This window comes from Mauremys mutica, chromosome 12 (assembly GCF_020497125.1).
Source record: "Mauremys mutica isolate MM-2020 ecotype Southern chromosome 12, ASM2049712v1, whole genome shotgun sequence".
Lineage (NCBI taxonomy): Eukaryota > Metazoa > Chordata > Testudines > Geoemydidae > Mauremys > Mauremys mutica.
The window spans coordinates 22,502,473-22,527,033 of NC_059083.1; the positions used below are offsets into that span (position 1 = coordinate 22,502,473).

General features: G+C 51.3%; 1 protein-coding gene across 1 annotated transcript in view; it reads right to left on the bottom strand.

Annotated features, from left to right (window-relative positions):
• The window catches only part of LOC123344889 (zinc finger protein RFP-like), an 86,823-nt gene that overhangs the window by 18,632 nt on the left and 43,630 nt on the right, over positions 1 to 24,561 (bottom strand). The gene's annotated exons all lie outside the window — the stretch shown is intronic.

Consider the following 24,561-nt stretch of genomic DNA (forward strand, 5'->3'; position numbering starts at 1 on the left):
GTACTTGGAGTCCCCTGTCCATCGGCATGTCCCCATAGGAGCTGACTCTGTGGGTGATCCAGGGCTGGAGCACCCACAGAAAAAAATTAGCACTCATTGGCAGCCAAACTCCCCGCCCCACAACACCTCCTCCTCTGCCTACCTCCCAGCGCCGCAGCCAACCAGCTGTAGCAAGCGCTGGGAGGGAGGAGTGGGAACGTGGCATGCTCAGGGGAGGAGGCAGGGAAGAGGCGGGTCTGGGGCGGGGATTTGGGGAAGGAGTTGGAATGGGAGGGAGGAAGCAGGGTTGGGGGGACTTTGGGGAGGGGTTGGAATGGGGGAGGGAGGGGGCAGGGAAGGGGTGGAGTCAGGGCGGGGGCAGGGGCAGGGGGGAGGGTCAAGCACCCACTGGCACTAGTAGAAGTCGACGTCCCTACATGTCCTGAAGAACAACAAGGAGTCCAGTGGCACCTTAAAGACTAAGATTTATTTTGGACATAAGCTTTCCCAAATAAATCTTGCATCCGAAGAAGTGGGTATTCACCCACGAAAGCTCATGCTACAAAACGTCTGTTAGTCTATAAGGTGCCACAGGATTCTTTGTTGCTTTTACAGATCCAGACTAACACGGCTACCCCTCTGATACCAAATAAATCTGTTAGTCTTTAAAGTGCAACTGGACTCCTCCTTGTTTTTGTGGATACAGACTAACACGGCTACCCCCTGATACTTGTCTACATGTCCTGCTGACTCATAGCTCCTGGCTTCTCTCCAGGGGCAGCTCTAGACATTTCGCTGCCCCAAGCAGGGCGGCATGCCGCGGGAGGCGCTCTGCCAGTCGCTGGTCCCGCGGCTCCGGTGGATCTCCCACAGGCGTGTCTGCGGAGGGTGCGCTGGTCCCGTGCGGCCACCGAAGCTGCGCGGGACGAGCGGACCCTCCGCAGACACGCCTGCGGGAGGTCCATCAGAGCCTCCTGCCGCCCTCCCAGCGACCACCAGAGCGCCCCCCCGTGGCATGCCGCCCCAAGCACGCGCTTGGCGTGCTGGGGTCTGGAGCCGCCCCTGCTTCTTTCAATGGTTCATTCTACAGCAGGCTGGATAGTGCTGATGCCAGTCTGTCTGGGGGTATCACCCAAATGCACAGCACAAGTTTGACACACAATATACCGCATATATTTATATCTCACCATACAAAGATGATACAGACTATAAACAAGCTTATCATATTTAGCAAATCAAGCCTTTTCCACTGATACCTTACATAGAATCATAGATCTGGAAGGGACCTCGAGAGGTCATCAAGTCCAGCCCCCTGCACTCATGGCAGAACCAGCACCATCTAGATCATCCCTGACAGGAGTTTGTCTAACCAGCTCTTAAAAATCTCCAGTGATGGAGATTCCACAACCTCCCTAGGCAATTTATTCCAGTGCTTAACCACCCTTACAGTTAGGAATTTTTTCCTAATATCCAACCTAAACCTCCCTTGCTGCAATTTAAGCCCATTGCTTCTTGTCCTGTCCTCAGAGGTTAAGAACAAAATTTTTTCTCCTTCCTCTGCCCAGGACACTGGACAAAGGACACAAAGGCTGGGGAAGGAGCTGGGGGGAGGCAGAGTGAGAGGCTGGAGGAAGTTTCAGTTTGGAGCTGGCTGGGAAATGGAGAGGGGTGCCCCAACGGGGCTGGGGCTTCCTAACAGGCAGGGCCGTCCTTAGGCATAGGCAGAATAGGCAGCCGCCTAGGGCACCACTCTGCTGGGAGCCAGGACAGACGGGAAGCAGTGGAGCATGTAAGAGCAGGCTGCTGGGTCCTAGAGAGAGCCGAATGCAGCACAGTCTGAGGGAGGGGATGGGCTGCTGGGGTCTCTGGGAAGGGGAGGGGGTAGGGGTTGGGGAAGGAGCTCACCTGTGAGTGTGACTCTTTCCCCCTGGCTGAAGTGAGGTGAGGCAGGCTCTGCGGCTCTGGAACCAGTATCCTTGTCCCCCATAACATCCATTCTTCTCCACCCCTGCCCCATGGAGCACCCCCTCCTTTCTCCCTCCTCCCCAGGAGCATCCCTCTCTCTCTCCTCCCTCCCCTCCGTCAGGGCTGGGTTGGGTGAGGTGCTGGGGGGTAGGTGGGGGAAGGAGGCTGGCTGCCTGCTGAGGAATGACAGTGAAAGTAACTCACTTCCTGGGCAGTGAGCCAGGATTGGAATGTCACACAGGGCTGGGCTGGGGTTAGCCAGATGTGTGAAAAATCAGGACAGGGGATTGGGGTAGGGTGAGCAGATATCCCTATTTTATAGGGCCAGTCCTAATTTTGGGGTCTTTTTCTTATATAGGCTCCTTTTACCCCCCACCCCCTGTCCTGATTTTTCACACTTGCTGTCTGGTCACTCTAGGTGGGGGTAATTGGTGCCTATATAAGACAAAGCCCCAAATATCGGGACTGGCCCTATAAAATCAGGACAACTGGATCTGGTCACCCTAGCTGGGGAGCGCCTCTCCCCTGGGCTGGCAGCTGCCAGCGATCCATCTCATCCGGGGGGAGCTGCACTGGGCAGGATTAGCTGCTGTGGCTCCATGGGTGACCTGTCCCTGAGATCAGATGCTGGGCTAACTTCACCATGGTCCGTAAGGCTGGTGGTGGTGCCCATTGGCGTGTGATTAGACCTGAGGGTTTGCTGCTGCTGTTGCCACTCTGCACCCCAAGAGGTGGATTTTGGGGTCTACTGCAGCTGTTGGACCAGCAGGCTGGGGGGTGAGCCAAGCATGAAAGCAGTGCTGTGTTGCCATTTAGATTGTCATTTAACAACTTTGTTTGCCAAAAATTCTTGCTAACAATCCTGAATCCAATTTCAATATTTTTTTTTAATTAATATCTTAGCCAAAAACAGAAAATTAAGTTGTTGACAATTATTAGTGACAGTTTTGGTTTGAGGCTCAGAGTGGGCCAGTTTTCATCAGAGAAACAAAAAATGTTGACTGACTTTCCTATAGCCTGTTACTCCTGATAAGAGCCCTCCAACAACTGTAATATGCTCATCTCCTTACTAGTGTATAAAGCAGGAGTCGGCAACATACGGCACACGCGCCAAAGGTGGCAGGTGAGCTGATTTTTGATGGTACGCAGCGGCAGGCTTAGCGGCTCAGCCCATCACTGCTCTGGGGTTCCGGCTGCTGCCCTATTGCCAGCTGGGATACCAGCCACCGGCCCCACTCAGCACCTGCTGCTGGCCTGGGGAACCCCAAGGAACCCCAGGCTGGCAGCAGGCTGAGCAGGCCGGCTGAACCACTCAACCTGCTGTCAGCCTGGGGTTCCATTCATTCAGCCGGCAGCGGGCTGGGGGGTTGAGTGGCTCAGTCTGCTGCCAGTCTGGGGTGCCGGCAGCACTCAGCCTACTGCTACTCTGGGGTTCTGGCTGCCGGCCCCTTGCCAATCAGGAGCCCAGCCGCCGGCCCCACTCTGCCTCCTGCCAGCCTGGGTGAGCAGAATCCCAGGCTGATAGCAGGCTGAGGGGGGTTGGCGGCCGGGATCCTGGGTGGCAGGAGTTGGTAGTCAGAACCCCAGACCAGCAGCGGGCTGAGCAGGGCCTGGGATCCTTGTCTAGGGTTCCAGCCACCAGTCCCGCTCAGCCCGCTGCCGGTCTGGGGTTTCATTTACTCAGCTGGTAGTGGCCTGAGCAGGACCTCAGATAATAACAATATTTATATAATATAGACATAGAGAGAGACCTTCTACAAACATTAAAATGTATTACTGGCACAAGAAACCTTAAATTACAGTGAACTTGGCACACCACTTCTGAAAGGTTGCCGACCCCTGCTATAGACTGACCATATGTTGTACTAAGATTCTCCTGCTTTTTTTTTTTTTTTCCTGTGAGTCAGTATAGCTTTTGCCAGCCCAGAAGTTGGGCAGCCAATGTTTTACATTTTCACAATGTTTTCTCCAACTTTCATAAAGTAAATACATAGTTAATATGAGTTAAAAAGGCCAGGGACACTTCCTTGTGAAGAATCTGTATAGCAGATCATGCTAGAGCTGTGAAAATGTCAGTTTTTGATGGAACTTTAGAGACAGTGATTTATCATGTATTTTATCATGTGAATGTGCTGCTAGTGCCAATGTCTTTCCAAACAAAAATAAGGCACAATAGGACTTCTGTAACATTTCTGTGCTACCTTAATCTAGATGAGATGATTCTGTGCTGACTTCATTTTGGTCACTTTGTGCTTTACCTAGCAGTAAAACTAGGGTTATATTTTCCCACTGTTTGGAAACCCAGCTTATTAAACTGATTTTGCAGCCAAAAAAGCCAGAAAGATTGCTTTTAATTAAAAACAAATCTTTGTTTCAATACCTCTTCATATAAATTTCCAATAAAATTTTGACAAATTAAAAAAATTATATTATTTGCATCATTCTGTCAAATCAGAATTTTTTCTATAGGGCTATTTCTTTAGTGCTAGTGCATCAGCATTACAGTGTGCTTAATTAAGTTAAACTGGTTTTAATAACGTGAATGTGGCAAGTTTTCCAATACTGTAAGCTTATATTTGTGTTGCTAAGAGCAGATTAGGCTCAGGGGCACCAGTTTAATAATCTCGCCTAGGGCACCATAAATCCTAAGGACGGCCCTGCCAACAGGGCTGTGGCCTCACTGGGGGCCCCAGAGGGACCTAACTAAAGGGGTTCCTGTTGTCTGTACCAGCAAGACCTGTTGTGGACTGTGTTCCTGTCATCTAAAGAAACCCTCTGTTTCACTGGCTGGTTGACTGAGAATTATGGTGAATCACAGGAAGCAGGGGATGCTGGGCCTAGTCTGTCCCCACACTCCGTGAAAACTGCCAATCTGAAATTTGTTGTAGGGTGGGTTTGGGTGTTTTTTTTGGAGGGGGGGGTTCTTTGGGTTTGGTTTGGGTTTTTTTCAATTTTGTTCAAAGGAGTGGAATAGGCATGATTTATAAATCACCACCATGAAACAAATCCTACAAGCAGCAGCAGGACCAGTGGGATTCCTACCTGATTCCAGCTTGTGAATGTGATAAATAATGAAGAAAATGATGAAATCAGGCAGAGAGATGCTCACTGCAGAGCTAGGACAGAATGAAAGAAGCTTCATCTTCACTGTAACTTGATCTGGACAACAGGATAGGGAAGAGAAAAATACTTTACTAAAACATGTTTTGCATTCAAATCTGATTTGTTAGAAAAAGGAACAATTATCTGTAGTTAGTGAACTGATTGTTTCTGGTCACCATGTTCTTCAAGATTTTAGAGCTAGTAGATCTCATCCTCTCACACCTTGTTTTTAATGACAATTTCAGCAGGAAAAACAAACTTTCCTGATTTTTCAACTCCCAACTGGTTTCTCAACTTTGAATGGACGAGTCATTGAATTCAGCTAGTTGGGTACCTTGAAATGAATAAAATATTTTCTCTGTACCTGCAGAAGAGGCTATTGCTGTCAAAAGCTGGGTGAGCCCTTCAATAAATTCTGCTTCCAGGTGCTTAGCCAGTGACTGCCACCACTTTATTGATCTGATTTTCTTTAAAACTTTTGAAGCAAACATATACTGCTTGAATGTTATATATATATATATATATATATATATATTTATATATATATATATATATATATTTATATATATATATATATATATTTATATATATATATATATATATATATATATGCCTTAGCATCAGTTGTCATAATTTTAATCTGAATTACAAACCAGTATTTAATTTAAATTACAAAGTCCAAGTGAAAGAAAAGCCTCTGATTTAATTTTTTTTAAATCATTTTTTAAAGATCAATTTTCATTCACCTTGAGTGTCTGACATTTCCTTCAGACCCTTATTGCCAAAGAACTACAGCACTTTGATGAATTAAATTAATAGGGGCAATACACTGGTTTGTGTAGATTGGATGAATTAGTGCAGAAAACTGAAATTTGTTTGTGCCTTTCAAAAACAGAAGAGCAGCAGCACTGCCAAACCCAGTATTCAAAAGTCAGTGTAACCCCCACCCTAATGTGTTAGGTGTGTATGGTATTGTCTGGTTTTGTGTTGTCTGCAGTGGCACTTGAACAGTTTTTACAGTGAGGGTGCTGAAAGCCAGTGAAAGTGCCCCAAAATTTTTTATCTCGTGCCCCCTTTACCTCTGTTCACGCCCTCCCCTCAGAGCTGGGGCTGGGAGCAGGGGCTGTATCTCCAGAAGGGACGGGCACAGACAGGAGTAAAGGGACTGAGGCTGGGGGCACAGTTAGTGGTGGGCAGGAGTGGAGCCCCAGGTGCAGGGCCAAGATTGGAGCCCTGGGACCAGCAGTGGAGCCCCCATAAAACCTGGGGACATTGCATCCCCCCCATACACCCCTACTTCCCGCACCTATGATTTTCTGGTCTTGTAGCTTTGATTAGCTGTAAAACTGCATAATTGCTTAATTATGAGAACATATACAAGCTGTACATTTTTGTTGAGTGTTTTTTTTTGTGCTTTAGAATATTTGTTGCTTTATGAAAATCAATACAAAAAATCCCCCTTGGCACATATTTAAAAAAATAATCACAGATTGAGTCAAAAAAGTTATGTTATTGACTTTAAAATCAGTATTTTAAATATACACCGCTACCTCGCTATGACACCACCCGATATAACACAGAATTGGATATAACGCGGTAAAGCAGTGCTCCGGGTTGCGGGGGAGGGGCTGCGCACTCCAGTGGATCAGAGCAAGTTCAATATAACACAGTTTCACCTACGAAGCGGTAAGAGTTTTTGGCTCCCAAGGACAGCGTTATATCGAGGTAGAGGGGTACATTCTGAGTTCCTATTTTTTGCCATTTGGTTTCTGAGCCTTGAGGGTACATTCAATCTTATACTTTCCCCTGCAACTATAAAGGCTAGAAATTTATTTTTTACTTTAAATGAAACCAAATATTATCACATAAACTCAAAACTAGAAAACTAGGGCTTTCAGAAAATTATCGAATACTGGGGGACAAAATAAAAATCACAAAAATCACAAATAACTCTGAGAGCTGACAATACTGAACCTGGTCAAAAATACTTAAACAAAAATGATTTTTTAATAGAATATGGCGTTTAGAATTTTTTTAAACAAATTTTTCCTATTATTTTAGTGTTTCTAATTTTTCCACAAAATGATGCTAAATAAAAAAATATTTCAAATTGATTCAAAATAAGAAACCCTAACCAAATGGAATAAAAACATTTTATTCACCCATCCCTTATCCTGTCTCAAAGGAGAAAAGGGAGAAAAAATGAAAACTCAAAAAAAGAAAAACTAAAATCTAATATTTTGTGCAATAATACGTGATTAAAAATTTAAAAATAAGCAAAATGTTTTAAACAAAATAAACACATAATTTTCCCAACAATGCTTCCATTTTTTAAATAGCTGCACTCCTATAGGTTTCTTCATGATATTGCCTCTTAAACGGCTCTTCACACACTAGGAGATTATCTGGTATACAGTGTATAAACGTCTCTTTTTTAGTATGGCCTGAAGTCCCTACTCAGTGACACTCGAACACAGGATCAACAATAGGCACATGTTTAATTCCCACTGAGGTCAGAAGGAGAAAAGGAGGCAGTTTTCTGTTTTGATTGATTCTGAGCATGATTTTATTTTTTACAAGAATAAAAGGATTCACTCCCCACCCCCCAGTGAAGAGGCAGAAAACTGCAATGTCCGCACAGGGAGAAAACCAGACTGATGGCAGCTGCGTTTGGAGCAGTAAATTTCCTCTATTCAAAATATAGGAAGTTACAAATCTCCCCCAAGAACAGTGTTGCACCCATTGTTCCTGAGTAAAATTCAGCAAAACAAAGAAATAAAAAATCAACCCTCACCCCACCCACTGACAGCCCGCCCCAGAACTCCCCACTCATCCAACCCACATCCCGCCCCCGTACAGCCCACCCCCGCACTCCCACTTTATCCAAACCTCCCCCGCCCCCTTACAGCCCCCCTAGATCTCCCCACCCATCCACCCCAGCTCCCGCCTCCTGTCAGCACCCCCAGATCTCCCACTTTCCAACCCTCCGCCCGCCCGCTGCCGGCAAACCCCAAATCTGCCCCCTCATCCAACACTCCCTCCACCCCCTGCCAGCCCTCCACCCAGATCTCCCCCCTCATACAACCCTCCCCCTGCACCCTGCCAGCCCCGCCCCGAGATCTCCCCCCATCCAACTCTCCCCCCGCCCCCTGCCAGCCCCCCCCCCACGTCTCTCCCCGTCCAACCCTCCCATCGCCCCCTGCCGGCCCCCCCCAGATTTCCCCCCTCCTCCAACCCTCCTCCCGCCACCTGCCAGCCCCCCCCCATATCTCCCCATCCAACCCTCCCCCCGCCCCCTGCCGGCCCCGCCCCGATCTCCCCCCATCCAAACCTCCCCTCGCCCCCTGCCGGCCCCCCTCCATATCTCCCCGCATCCAACCCTCCCTCTGGCCCCTGCCAGCCCCCGAGATCTCCCACCTCATCCAACCCTCCCCCTACCAGCCCCCTCCCTGATCTGCCCCCTCATCCAACCCCCACAGCCCCCTGCCGGCCCCCCCCAGATCTCCCCCCTCATCCAACCCTCCCCCTGCCACCTGACGGCCCCCTATCTCCCCCCTCATCCAACCCTCCCCCCGCCCCCTGCCAGCCCCGCCGCGAGATCTCCCAGCATCCAACTCTCGCCCCACCCCCTGCTGGGCCTCCGCCAGAGATCTCCCCCTCATCCAACCCTCCCCCTGCCGGCCCCCCCAGATCTCTCCTCTCATCCAACCCTCCGCCCGCCCCCTCCGGTCCCCGAGATCTTCCCCCTCATCCAACCCTCCCCCCGCCCCCTGCCGGTCCCCCCCGATCCCCCCCGTCATCCAACCCTCCCCCCGTCCCCTGCCGGCCCCCCCGATCTCCCCCCTCATCCAACCCTCCTCCTGCCCCCTGCCCGCCCCCCCCCATCTCCCCCCCGTCCAAACCCTCCCCTCGGCCCCTGCCGGCCACCGAGATCTGCCCACTCATCCAACCCTCCCCCCTGCCGGCCCCCGAGATCTCCCCCCTCATCCAACCCTCCCCTCGCCCCCTGCCGGCCCCCGAGATCTGCCCTCTCATCCAACCCTCCCCCCGCCCCCTGCCGGCCCCCGAGATCTCCCCCTTCATTCAACCCTCCCCCCGCCCCCTGCCGCCCCCCCGATCTCCCCCCTCATCCAACCTTCCCCCCGCCCCCTGCCAGCCCCCCCGTCTCTCCCCATCCAACCCTCCCATCGCCCCCTGCCGGCCCCCTGAGATCTCCCCCCTCATCCAAACCTCCCCCGCCCCCTGCCGGCCCCCGAGATCCCCCCCTCATCCAACCCTCCCCCCGCCCCCTGCCGACCCCCCGATATCCCCCCTCATCCAACCCTCCTCCTGCCCCCTGCCAGCCCCCCCTTCTCCCCCCCATCCAACCCTCCCCTCGCCCCCTGCCGGCCCCCGAGATCTGCCCTCTCATCCAACCCTCCCCCCGCCCCCTGCCGGCCCCCGAGATCTCCCCCTTCATTCAACCCTCCCCCCGCCCCCTTCCGCCCCCCCGATCTCCCCCCTCATCCAACACTCCACCCGCCCCGTGCCAGCCCCCGAGATCCCCCCCTTCATCCAACCCTCCTCCCGCCTCCTGCCAGCCCCCCCCCCACATCTCCCCCCCATCCAACCCTCCCCTCGCCCCCTGCCGGTCCCCGAGATCTTCCCCCTCATTCAACCCTCCCCCCGCACCCTGCCGGCCACCCCCATCTGCCCCATCCAACCCTCCCCCCGCCCCCCCCGCCCCGCCGGCCCCCCCCCGATAGCCCCCATCATCCACCCCTCCCCCCGCCCCCTGCCGGACCGCGCCCCCTCCTCCGCTCCTCCGGCCCCCTGCCAGCCCCCCCATCTCTCCCCCATCCAACCCTCCCCTCGCCCCCTGCCGGCCCCCGAGATCTCCCCCCTCATCCAACCCTCCCCCCGCCCCCTGCCGGCCCCCGAGATCTCCCCCTTCATTCAACCCTCCCCCCGCCCCCTGCCGCCCCCCCGATCTCCCCCCTCATCCAACACTCCACCCGCCCCGTGCCAGCCCCCGAGATCCCCCCCTTCCTCCAACCCTCCCCCCGCCTCCTGCCAGCCCCCGCCCCCACATCTCCCCCCCATCCAACCCTCCCCTCGCCCCCTGCCGGCCCCCGAGATCTCCCCCCTCATCCAACCCCCCCACCCCCTGCCGGCCCCCTCCCCGAGATCTCACCCAACCCTCCCCACACCTCCTACCGGCCCCCACCGAAGAGATCTCCCCGCTCATCCAACCCTCCCCCCGCCCCCTGCCGGCCCCCGAGATCTGCCCTCTCATCCAACCCTCCCCCTGCACCCTGCCAGCCCCGCCCCGAGATCTCCCCCCATCCAACTCTCCCCCCGCCCCCTGCCAGCCCCCCCCCCCCACGTCTCTCCCCGTCCAACCCTCCCATCGCCCCCTGCCGGCCCCCCCCAGATTTCCCCCCTCATCCAACCCTCCTCCCGCCACCTGCCAGCCCCCCCCCATATCTCCCCTCCGTCCAACCCTCCCCTCGCCCCCTGCCGGCCCCTGAGAGCTCCCCCCTCATCCAACCCTCCCCCTGCCGCCCCCCTCGATCTGCCCTCTCATCCAACCCTCCCCCCGCCCCCTGCCGCCCCCCCGATCTCCCCCCTCATCCAACCCTCCCCCCGCCCCCTGAGATCTCCCCCCTCATCCAACCCTCCTCCCACCCCCTGCCTGGCGCCCCGAGTTCTCCTCCCTCATCCAACCCCCACACCCCTCAATCCAACCCTCCCCTGCCAGCCCCCACAGATCTCCCAACCCATCCAACCCTCTCCCCACTCCCTGACAGCCCCCCTCGCCAACTCTGGGGTCGCCCAGAGGGAGTGGCAAGTGGGGCAATTTGCCCCAGGCCCTGCACGGGCCCCCACAAGAATATAGTATTCTATAGTATTGCAACTTTTTCTTACGGAAGGGGCCCCCGAGATTGCTTTGCCCCAGGCCCCCTGGGGTGGCCCCACCCAACCCATCAAACCCTCCCCCCTCTCCCTGACAGTCCCCCCCAACTCCCAACCCATCCAACCCTCCCTGCCCCCTTGACAGCCCCCCCCCCATCTTCCCCATCATCCAACCCAACCCGTGCCCCCTGACAGCCCCTCTGGGGCTCACCTTACCACGCCCAGGCAGGTGTAAGGAATGACACTGCTCCCATAGAAATGTGCTACTTATGACGTGCTGAACATGCTCAATTCCTCTGAGCATGCTCGGTACATCTGCTGAAGCCACTGCCCTTCCGCCTTTAGGATTCTGCTGACTGCTTTGGATTGGGGTTAAAAAGTGGCAAAGATGGTAAATCGGAGCAGGGGGGTGGTCAGGGTCTGAGCAGGGGATGGAAATTTACACGTGGGGAGGGGGGTCAAGAAGCTGGAGGTAGCATTAGGAGAGGGGCTAAGGGTAAAATCAGGAATGGGGGGGAGGAGGCGGAGTTAAGCTCAGGAGGGAGGCACTGGCAGAGGGCAAAACCTGGCAGGGGCAGAGGGGGCAGCAGTTACCCCCGTGGCACTGGGACACCAGTGCTGGCAAAGTAGTTTGTTGGTGGGGCCAGAGGCTTTTTTATTTGAGCAAAGTGGCTTTTTGTAGGGTCACACAAACTGAGCATGCTCAGTAACAACTGCTGAAGCCACTGCCCCTCACCCTGCCCTTATTAGCTGTTGGATTCTGCTGACTGCTATTTACAGGGGCTAAAAGGGGCAAAGGGAGTGAATCGGAGCAGGGAGATGGCCAGGGTCTGAGCAGGGGTCAGAACTTGACTGGTCTGGGGGGTCAGGCAGCTGGAGGCAGGGTTAGGAGAGGGGCTAAAGGGCAAAATCAGGGTGGGGGGGAGGAGGGGGCGTTAAATTTGGGGTGAGGTGCTGGCAGAAGGTGTCAGAGTATTTGCAAAAATGGTGGGGGGCAGAGGGGCTTTTTTATTTCCCCTCTCACAGACAGGATCTCTCAGCATCAGCTTCCCAGGGCTGGGTTCTTAAAGGCACAGGCACATCAATGCAATTCCTCTTTGTCTGATCTAACCTACTGAGGCTATGGCTACATTACAAAGTTCAAAGCGCTGTGCTCCTGGTAATCCACCTCAACGAGGGGATTAGCTCTGAGCACTGGGAGATGAGCCTGTCCACACTAGCGCTTTAAAGTGCTCAAACTTGCTGCACTCAGGGTGTGTGAAGAAGTGAGGTTTTTAGCCACAAAATCTTATGCCCAAAAAATCTGTTAGTCTTTAAGGTGCCACCGGACTCCTTGTTGTTTTTGTAGATACAGACTAACATGGCTACCCCCTGATACCTAATTCAGTGAAACATTTTACACAGATCCCCTCAGAAACAAAGAATCCCTTATCACTGTGATTGCACAGAGTCTCCGAGCAGTTTCCCAAGTTGTCTTATCTGCTGCTGGCATTCCCTGAATTCCCTGAATTTTTTATTCTAATTTTCAGAGCAGATGTTTATTCTGTTGGATCATCTGACTTACACTCTGACTGAATTTCTGGCCTATTGTCAAAACTTTGTTTTGAGTCAGTCCACCAATGATGTAAATATTGGTGGTCAGACCAATAGTCCACCTAATCTAGAATCCTGTCTTGTGACAGTGGCCAATGCCAGGTGCTTCTAAGGGAATGATCAGACCAGGCAATGACTCAGTGAACCATCTCATTGTCTACTCCCATCATCTGGCAGTTTAGGGACATGCAGAGCCTGGGCCTGCATCCCTGATTATCTTGGCTAATAGCCAATCTACTTATCCTGAGGGACTGATCTAATTCTTTGTTCAACCCATTCATAGTTTTTCCTTTCAAAATATAATGAACACACATCTACAACCCCAAGATACCTTGACAACCACAAGAATTATAAAATCATGAGTTATACACCCTCGAGTCAAGAAATTGTAATAAATAAATGATCTCTTTTCTTGGGCCTCTTTGTTCCTGAGCCTGTAGGGTGCAGTAAGGCCAGTTCCAATGCCTTGAGTCAAAACACCTGAATGAATCGTAGTTTACCCTCATTCTCCCAAACATTTAATATACCTAAGGCCATACCTACAGTTTAAGTGTGGGTTAACTCAAGTTATGTCAGCATAGAGTCACTATGGTTACTATGTCACTTGTATTTTGCATGTGTTTTGTATGTATGCACTGTATTTTGGGAAGCTTTGGTTTAGCCAGGGCCAGCGCTTCCATTAGGAGACCCTAGGCGGTTGCCTAGGGCGCCAGGATTTGGAGGGCGGCATTTTGTGCGCTCCCTACGGGGCGCATGGGAGCTTCCAGTTCCGCTCCCGTCATGCCGCCGAAGAAGGACCTTCTGCCGACGTGCCGCGGAAAACAGCGGCAGGCAATTGAGCAGCTCAATGACTGCCACTGTTGCCTGCGGCATTTTGGCAGAGGGTCTTTCTTCGGCGGTGCAATGGGAGTGGAACTGGAAGCTCCCACAAGCCCCATGGGGAGCGCACAAAATGCCACCCCCCGAATTCTGCCTAGGGTGCCAGAAACTCTGGCACCGCTCCTGGGTTTAGCAGTGTATGCTGGGTATCAAACAGGTCAGACAGGGGTGGTTGTGGCCAGGGGATCAAACTTCTTATAATGCATAAACATATACATAATGTTTACATCTTTTTTTCTAAACTCACTAACCTGCCTGGCCCTCCTTACTGTCTGCCATCTCACACAGAATCATAGAGCTTGCTTGTCTCTGTACTATTGTCATAAGCGTTTGCACCCAAAGGTGCATGCTCCTTTATTATTTGCAGAGCAGGAAACATACACGTGGGGTGTGATATTATACTCTACATTCTTTATGAAAATATGTTTATGATATGGATATGACATAGCTAATATATACTTTATGCAAGATGGCTGTTGACTGTGTTTATCCAACCTGTATGCATGTGAAACTGCTCTCTGTAGGAATCAGATGGGTTTTTTATTTTTAGCAAAGTTGGACCTCTCGCTGCTGTGGGTAGCGCGATCCTACAGTTAGCATTTTCATACACACATATGTGTATGAAACTGCAAACTATAGGGATGTGCTCCCTGTAGCACTATAATGTGATGAAGCTAATTCCTACAGGCAGCAGTTTCTCATACACATATGTGTATGAAACTGAAAACTATAGGGATGTGCTACTACCTGTAGCACTGTACTACAGGTACTATAGGGATGTGCTACTACCTGTAGCACTGCAATGTGATGAAGTTAATTCCTACAACGAGAGGTCCAACTTTACTAAACAAAGAAAAAAAAAGGCCATGGGATGTAGCTGCCTGTAGGAGTTAGCTTCATCACATTGCAGTACGAGAGGGAGCACATCCCTATAGTTTGCAGTTTCATACACATGTAACCCTTCTGCCCCTCTGAGTTGGCAGCAACAAGGGCCGGGTTCAGTATCCAGGGGTTCTGTTACAATAACGCGATGCAAAACCGGCTCAAGCCCCCACCCAGTGACCTGGGACAATTACATACCACCCCCCAGGCGCCTCTAGGAGGCAATACTTCCCCTCTCGCAAGCACAGAGTCCGAGTGTAGCAAAATCCTTTTAATAAAGGAGGGAAACAATGCGGCATCACGTTGGAGAGACACCACAAACAGGACTATACACAAACCATAAGCAAAAAACCCCACCTCCAAGGACGTTTGGCAATGTCCTTTCCCCCTTAGGGTCTTAAGTCCAATCACCCCAAAATCCAACAACCCAAAAGTCTCTGTCTCTGGTCAGTGCCACCCCAGAGTTCAAAAGTTTATCTGCAGAGTTTTACCGCCCCCCCCCAGCCTGGGTGGAAATGGGGGGGGCACACACAGGGTGTTAAGGGACACCTTACGTGGGCCAGGGCCCACTGCTCCGCCTCTCCGTGGAGTTCTGCTGCAGCCTTCACCACGACTGGCTCCACTCCACCAGCTGTGCCGCTCCTCCAGCCAACCCGTGAGCCGCTTCACTCTGCTCACTGTTCCATGGGCTGCTCCAACATGTGGCAAACTGCTCTGCCAGTCGCTTAGCGATAGATCTTCAGGCTCCCCCACTAGTTAACACAGCACTCAGTGATCTCAGCTCAGTAAGCTTAGCTCATTTAATGATTTCAGCTTGTAGTAGGGGAGCGCCAGTGCTGGTGCACTATTGGCCCAACATGAATTCAAGTCAGCAGTCTCTAGATAGACTCCTAAAGGATTCAAAATTAGCTCTGCTCTTCAACAGTGGAGAGAGGAGGATATGCAATTAGTGTTCCAGGCCCTCAAAGATCCCATCCCCCCCATCCCCCCCCACTCACACTCACACTCACACTCACACACACTTCACTGGGTTTTGGCACCCATGTCCCTTGTCTAGCAAGTGCTACTTAATGGATAGTGAGCCATCTCTGTCATAACGCAGACTCACAGTTCCTCATTTACTTAATCAGGGTGACAACACTTTATTCCTCCTGCCCCAATAACAAAGAAATTGGGGATCCCACAGCTGTGAAAATAACCATCCCATGCTACTGTGGGCTATACTACGTGGGGTGGGAGTGCCAATGCAAAATACCTGAAATTCCTTTCCACAGTCCCCATAATTCACCACCAGATGTCAGGGTAGAGCTCATCCTGACTCTGCTTACATCCATATGTGTGTGAAAATGCTATCTGTAGGACCGTGCTACCCGCAGCAGGGAAAGGTCAAACTTTGCTAAAAATGGTATTTCAAGCATTCGCACATTTAAAACCAACCTGATCGCTTTCTTTAACAGTGTAACAAGCCTACATGACCTTATCATAAACAAACTATGGAAATGAAACCAAGATGGACATAACAATAAATAAGATGGGCATAACAATGGTGTGGATATGTTTCTATTCAAAATCTTAATGATTGAGATAATAGCATAGGATTGAGATAATATGATGACAGTTTTCAAGTATGTACAAGTAAAGTAGCATCTTTTTACAGAAGCTGTTTCTTACAATCTATACGTATCACTAACTGCTACAAATAGCAAATTTGTACACCTAGCAATTTCACATATGTATATAGGGCAAGAAACTGCTACTTGTCAGCATTTGCTACATCAGGTAACAGTTTAATACAATAGCAGCTTCTAACATCTATAAGTATCGGAATGTGCTGCCGGTAGAACATTCCTACGAGGCGCAGTATCCTTCACTACACCTGTCAGAGGCTGGCTCCACATGGAGCGAAACCAAACAGGCTGCAGACCACACAGTCCCTCCCCTGCAGCTTGCTGGCGACAGGACACTGAAGCAGGGGGAGGGGGGAGCAGGGGAGGGACTCTGCCTGCTGGAGGCCAACGGGCACAGCTAAATCAGGCCCCGGAGCCCAATCAGCCGCGCCACACTCTGCGTGAGAGGAAGGAAGGGGAGGGAGGAAAAATCCCAGATGCCCCCCAACCACTTGGCACCTTAGGCGATCACCTAGTTTGCCTAGTGGTTGCACTAGCCCTGCATGGAGTGAAAGTTACAGATGCAGGCATTATATAATAATACATGAAGAGAAGGGAGTTACCTCACAAGTGGAGAACCAGTGCTGACAGGGCCAATTCGATCAGGGTGGATGTGGTCCATTCCCAATAACAGATGAGGAGGTGTCAATTCCAGGAGAGGCAAAACTGCTTCTGTAATGGGCCAGCCACTCCCAGTCCCTAGTCAAGCCCAAATTAATGGGGTTAAATTTGCAAATGAATTTTAGTTCTGCTGTTTCTCTTGGAAGTCTGTTTCTGAAGTTTTTTTTGTTCAAGAACAGTGACTTTTACATCTGTTATAGAATGACCGGAGAGATTGAAGTGTTCACTTACTGGCTTTTGTATGTTATCATTCCTGATGTCCGATTTGTGTCCATTTATTCTTTTGCATAGAGACTGTCCAGTTTGGCCAATGTACCTGACAGAGGGGCATTGCTGGCACAGGATGGCATATATCACATTAGTAGACGTGCAGGTGAATGAGCCATTGATGGTGTGGCTGATGTGGTTGGATCCTCTGATGGTGTCGCCAGAGTAATCTGGGGACAGAGAAAAGGCAACGAGGTTTACTACAGGGATTGGTTCCTGGGTTAGTGTTTCTGTGGTGTGGTGTGTAGTTGCTGGCGGACTCCTTGTTGTTTTTGTGGATACAGACTAACACGGCTACCCCGATACTTGACACCATGCAAGGCTTTAATTTTATAAATGTTATTAATAACAATAATTGAATATTATAAAGGTAGAATAAAATGTAGTAGACTTTGATATGAAAGAATGAAGGAAGTCACAGTGTATTGTGTATAATGTATGTGATTGATTTTAAGATCCATGCTATGTAGTGCAAAGTGAAAACATTAACAATGTCAACACTGTCAGGTTATTCATTTATTTTTATTAAATATGTAGACTAAATAATGAAAGTAATAAATTTTCAAGCCAAACGTGTATTAATTCTAATGACAATGCCACATTATGCAGTTTATAATAAGCGATGCTCTGGGGGGGAAGGATGGGGGAGGGAGGCGCAAGATGGAAGTTTTGCCTAGGACGCAAAATATCCTTGCACCGGCCCTGCTCAGCAGGGGTCTTACACTTCCCGCCGCAAGCTGCTCCACTCTCCTTCTGGCTGCTGTGCAATCTACACAGGAAAGGAGAAAGGAGGAAAGGGAAAGGAGCTATTACTGTGTAAATGTACCTATCTGTATCGATTCACAATCAAAGGCCTTTGCTGGCTTTTTAAATGGCAGAAAAGCAATTCACTGGGAGTGTGGTTCTTATCATATACGTCCTCCCTCCCTACAGTCTGTGATCTGCAGCCAGCATCTTGATTGGCAGCACGGCCCCCAAATCTTGGCGCCCTAGGCGGCTGCCTAGTTTGCCTAGTGGTTGCACTAGCTCTGCTAAGGAAGAATAGTCAGGCTTGGCAGAATTCACTGAGAGATAACTATTGTGATGGGGCAAGGCTAGATGGCTACAGTAAAGTAGTGAGGAACAGGTATGTTAGCCCCAGGCTAAACAAATCCCTGGTACCATGGTAACCAAAATGGCAGTTGCTCCAGGTTAATCAAGACACCTGGGGCCAATTAAGATCCTTCTAGAAGGCAGTGGAGCTAGCTAGCTTGATTGGGACACCTGAAGCCAATCAAGGGCTGGCTGGAGCTAGTTAAAAGCCTCCCAGGCCTGGTCTACACTAGGACTTTAATTCGAATTTAGCAGCGTTAATTCGAACTAACCGCTCAACCGTCCACACCAGGAAGCCATTTAATTCAAACTAGAGGGCTCGTTAGTTCGAATTTGGTACTCCACCCCGGCAGGTGGAGTAACGCTAAATTCGACATGGCTAGCTCGAATTAGGCTAGGTGTGGATGCAAATCGAACTTAGTAGCTCCGGGAGCTATCCCACAGTGCACCACTCTGTTGACGCTCTGGACAGCAGTCCGAGCTTGGATTCTCTGACCAGCCACACAGGAAATGACCTGGGAAAATTTGAATTCATTTTCCTGTCTGGGCACTTTGAATCTGACGTCCTGGCTGGACATCGGGGCGAGCTCCGCAGTACCTGCAACGATGCAGAGCTCTCCAGCGGAGGAGTTCATGTTATCTGTGAATAGAAAGAGGGACCCAGCATAGACTGACTGGGAACTCTTCGATCTGATCGGTGTGTGGGGCGAGGAGTCTGTGCTTTCGGAGCTGCGCTCCAAAACAGGGAATGCGAAGACCTACGAGAAGGTCTCCAAAGCCATGAGAGACAGAGGATACAGGCGGGATGCAACGCAGCGCCGCGTGAAAATCAAGGACCCCAGACAAGGCTACCAAAAAATCAAAGCGGCAAACGGACGCTACGGAGCCTGCCACCACTGCCCCACCAGTGACCGTGGACTCTGACGATGGGACAGTGTCGACGGCCAGTTCCTCGGTGATGTTCGCGGACGGGGAAGATGAGGAAGGGTTTGTGGAGGACGAGGCAGGCGAGAGCGCTTACAACGCTGGTTTCCCCGACAGCCAGGATCTATTCATCACCGTCACGGAGATCCCCTACCAACCCTCCCCGGCCGTTAACCCGGACCCTGAATCAGGGGAAGGAGCAGTCGGTAAGTGCTGTAACCATGTTAACTTTTATTCTTAATATAACAGGAATCTGAAGTGTGTGAGAAGGAGGTCTCTCTAGATATGGGGATAGAACAGAAATCATCCTTGGAGATCTCCACAAAGCTCTCCTTCCGTTAATCGATAAGCATCAGCAGGAGGTTCCTGAGGAGAGCTGCCTTATTGGGTGCTCCGTGATAGCACAGTTTTCCGCGCCAGGCTTTCATGCGGTATTCAGGGAGCATTGCCTCCCCGAGCACGGCTGCATCGGGCCCTGGTTCGTGCTAGCTTTCACGCAGCATGCGCTCTCTATCTCCTTCAGTGACCCTCCTCAGGGTGATCTCGCTCGGAGACTCCTGCATCTAATTAGGTTAATTACTGTAATTTTACGCCTGGTCCAAAGTATTTTTAAAAATCTAGGGACAGACGGCATAGCACAGACTCAGCACGCAGCTGCGTGACGACCGTAACGGAAAGCCAAAGAATATAATGGACGCTCATGGAGGGAGGGGGGAATGAGGATGCAAGGTATCCCACAGTTCCTGCTGTCTCCGGAAAGTATTTGCATTTTTGGATGAGCTCCAAATGCTTCTAGGGTCAAACACAGTGTCTGCGGTGGGTCAGGGCATAGTTCGGCAATTTGCGCACACACCCCACCCACCACCAGAAGTGAAAACAATCCTCTGTTGACTCTTTTACATGTCACCCTATCTTTACTGAATGCTGCAGATAGACGCGATGGTGCAGCACTCAACACCAACATCCTTGCTCCCCCCACGCTATGGATGGCTGATGGTACAATAAGATGGAAATCCATCCTCATCATCAGCCTATTGGCACATGGGGCAGTGCAAAAGGGCTGGTAACCATGCCGACTAGTATCAGTAAGGTCAATCAAGGGTGCCTGTCCCTAATTTTTGATGGCTGATGGTACAATATGGCTGGTAACCGTCCTCATCATTGCATCAGGGGGCTGAGCTCCATCAGCCCCCACCCTTCATTGTAAATAAAAGATTCAATTGCCCCTGGACTAGCAGAGGGATGATGGGCTCCTTCATCCACACTCCTTAATGTCCTTCCTGGACTATCATTGCAGCTGGAGGCTTCCTTCCACTCATTTCTCACAAACAAATCATTGTGTCTTATTCCTGCATTCTTTATTACTTCATCACACAAGTGGGGGGACAATGGTATGGTAGCCCAGGAAGGCTGTGGTAAGAACGGAATGAACAGGTGGTGTTGTTGCAGGAGCACCCCCTGTGAATAGCATACAGCTCATAATTTATGCAGGATCGGACACAGAGCAGCTGTGCTCTCTGGTTCTATGATACAGTGGTTCTCTAGTACACTTGCCCATAATCTAGGCAGGACTGATTCTATTTTTAGGTACCAAAAAGGAGGGATTGACTCAGGGAGTCATTCCCAATTTTTGCTTTTGTGCCCCTGGCTGCTCGGCCAGGGGCACTTATGACAGCCCCAAAATGGGGCAGTGCAAAAGGACAGCTAACCATGCCAATCTTATTACCATCTTATGGTAGGGTTGATGGTACAATATGGCTGGTAACCATCTCTGGTGTCATGCAAAAGCAAAAGCATGCTGCTGTGTAGCGCTGCTTGCCCGCCTCTGTCAGCGGCATCTAGTACACATACGGTGACATACACAAAAGGCAAAACAGTGTCCATGGTTGCCACGCTATGGCGTATGCCAGGGCAATTCTGGGAAAACGGGCTTGAAATGATTGTCTGCCGTTGCTTTCCCGGAGGAAGGAATGACTGGCGACATTTACCCAGAATCCACCGCGAAAATGAGTTGTGCCCCAGCAGGCACAGGGGTCTCAACCCAGAATTCACAGAGACAGCCTAGACTCAGTTAATTGTTCGCAAAAATGTATCTTTGCAAGGAATTCACTCCCTGTTTCCCATCTCACAGCTTCCACTGTCTCCAGACCTGCCACAGCATCCCCCTCACAGAGGCTGGCGAAGATTAGGCGGCGAAAGAAAAAGACAAGGGACAAGATGTTCGAGGAACGTAAGGGCTGCTACCTAGCAGAGGCGGACCAGCAGAGCCAGTGGAGGGAGACCGTCTCTCTGTGCCAGCGCTCACACAGCGAACGGGAGGAGAGGTGGCGTGAGGAAGATAAGCAGGCGACTGAAACAATGCTTGGACTAGTGAGGGAGCACACGGACACGCTCAGGCGCCTTGTGGATGTTCTGCAGGACCGCAGGATGACAGAGCCCCCCTGCAGTGTATCTGCAACCGCCCTCCCCCGCCACAAAGTCCCATACCCCCCTCACCGAAAATAATCAGGAGGAGGGGCGGCCGGGGACATGAATACTGTCACTGCACCACAGCACAGTGCTCAAGTACCCAAAAGCTCTCATACCCTATATTTGCCGAAGTCCTTCACTTCCAGACTCACAGTAGTCCCAATCCCAGTCCCATCCCCTAACTGTCTACTTAATTAATAAAAATGCTTTGCTGTTAATTACTGTTTCCGTTATGTTTTTTCAAAGGATACTGTGGCCTGGTCTACACTTGGACTTTAAGTCGAATTTAGCAGCGTTATTTCGAACTAACCGCTCAACCGTCCACACCAGGAAGCCATTTAATTCGAACTAGAGGGCTCTTTAGTTCGAATTTGGTACTCCACCCCGACAGGTGGAGTAGCGCTAAATTCGACATGGCTAGCTCGAATTAGGCTTGGTGTGGATGCTAATCGAACTTAGTAGCTCCGGGAGCTATCCCACACTGCACCACTCTGTTGACGCTCTGGACAGCAGTCCGAGCTTGGATTCTCTGGCCAGCCACACAGGAAATGACCCGCGAAAATTTGAATTCATTTTCCTGTCTGGGCACTTTGAATCTGACATCCTGGTTGGACATCGGGGCGAGCTCCGCAGCACCTGCAACGATGCAGAGCTCTCCAGCAGAGGAGTCCGGGCAATCCCAGAATAGAAAGAGGTCCCCAGCATGGACTGACCGGGAAGTCATGGCTCTGATCGCTGTGTGGGGCGAGGAGTCTGTGCTCTCGGAGCTGCGCTCCAGCAAGCGGAATGCAAAGACCTTCGAGAAGGTCTCGAAAGCCATGAAAGACAAAGGATACAGCCGGGATGCGATGCAGTGCCGCGTGAAAGTCAAGGACCTAAGACAAGGGTATCAAAAAGTCAGAGCGGCAAACGGACGCTCCGGAGCCAAGCCCCAGACATGCCGCTTCTACGAGGCACTGCATGCCATTCTAGGTGGGTCTGCCACCACTGCCCCACCAGTGACGGTGGACTCCGAGGACGGAATAGTGTACCGGGACAGTTCCTCCTCTATGTTCGGCGATGGGGAAGATGAGGAAGGGTCTTTGGAGGACGGCGCAGGCGACAGCGAACCCACTCCCCTTTCCCTGACAGCCAGGATCTCTTCATCACCCTCACAGAGATCCCCTACCAACCCTCCCCTGCCGTTAACCCGGACTCAGAATCAGGGGAAGGATCAGGTGGTAAGTGCTATAGACGTGTAAACATTTATTTTTTATAAAATATGTATAGAAAAAATATAAACACTATATAAAAAATTGTAAATATTAAACTATATGAACAGTAGGTCCACACAAAGAGGGATTGAAGAAAAATCCTCTAGCGACAATTCAACGAAGGTGTCATACAGTTCCTCGAAAAGCCTCCGCAGGAGGTTTCTTGGGAGAGGTGCCTTGCTGGGCGCTCCGTTGAAGCAAACTCTTCCTTGCCAGGACATCCGAATATACAGAGGGATCATCGCCTCCACGAGCATTGCTGCATATGGTCCTGGTCGGTGCAGCGCTTCCCTTAGCATCCTCTCTTTCTGGGCACGGGTGACCCGCCTCAGGGTGATCTTGTTCTGGAAATACTGCATCTAAGTAGGGCAATTAGTGTATTGTTACTATTGTTAATGGTTTAAAATTAGGTTGCATAACAATGACCCTCGCCTAACAGCCACGTGCTAGAGGCCACAGAGAACAAGCATACATTGATCTTTCCCGTGCACTGGCGGGAGGGGCTGCAAAAGGATCATCCTTTCTGCTTTCCACATTGCCTTTAGCAGGAGAGCACAGCTATCCACTAACTGATAAGCATTATCTACTGTAAGGCTTACCAGGACTGTCTGCAAGACGGATTCAGCTGTCTCTCCCCGCTTGTCCGCTCTCCTGTGCAATGGCGCCGCCAATGAGAGTGTACTCCGAAATCTCGAACTAGTTCTGAGATCTCGCGAGACTTGGTGCCCTGTATAGTCTTGCTCTCTTAAACTGACTTGACTGTGTTCACTGTCCGCAAACCTGTACTTGTTCAAGGAAATCACTTACTTTTTCGCATCACACAGCTTCGGCTCTTTCCCGGACTGCCCCGGCATCCCCCTCGCAGAGGCTGGCTCAGATTAGACGGCGAAAGAAAAAGACTAGGGACGAGATGTTCCAGGAACTGATGGCCTGCTCCAGAGCAGAGGCGTCAGACCAGAGACAGTGGAGGGAGACCCTGTGTCAGCAGCATCGCACACACATCGAACGGGAGGATAGGTGGTGGCAGGAAGACCAGCAGGCGACTCAAACGCTGCTTGGTCTAATGAGGGAGCAAACGGACACGCTCCGGCGCCTTGTAGATGTTCTGCAGGACCGCAGGCAGGAGGAGAGAGCCCCCCTGCACTGCATCTGCAACCGCCCTCCAACGCCAAGAAGTCCTGTCCCCCCCTCACCCAAAGTTACAAGAAGGAGGGGCGGTAGGGGCCGTGAGAACTGTCACTGCACCGCAGCAGAGCGCTAATGTACAAGACACCTCTCGCGCTCTAAATTTGTAGAAGTTCTTCCCTTACAGGATCACCCAGTCCCAAATCCAAGTTTCAACCCCCCACTGTGTATAACATTATTAAAAGCGGTTTGCTGTTACTCACTGTTTCCGTCACGTTTCTCGTGTCAGAAGACTTTGTGTGTAGGGGGTGGGGGGATTTTTAATTGCAGTGCATAGCCCACATTACCAGGGTACAGACTTGGGGGCAGGGTCAACTGCAGGGCACACACAGACTGCAGTCACTAGTCACCAGGGTCAGTCTGTGTGGTGTATGCTGCCCCGGGTGATTCGTTGATGTGTATGCTTGTCCAGGGTCCTGGCGCCTGCCATCCCTGAATGTAAAGGCAGGCTTCCCTTACGATGCACTTCGACCGTAGCCACGAGCCTCTCCGCTGCCCTAAGCCCCAAAAAGAGCCCTCATCCAGGGACAGATACTCACCCTTCCCCCACACCCCTCACCCCTTCCAACGCCCAAACCCACAGTCCACAGCCGTCATGCAAACCCCTATCCAAAGACGGCACCCCTCGCCCCTTCCTGCAAACCCACCCATTCCTGCAAACCCACCCCTACATGCACAACCACTGTAAACCGTCCCCCACCCCACAGACCTATGTAGGAGCAGGAGGCTGTCCGTCCTGTATTGGACAAGCGGTCTGTACATCAGTGCACACCGAACCCAGCACAGTA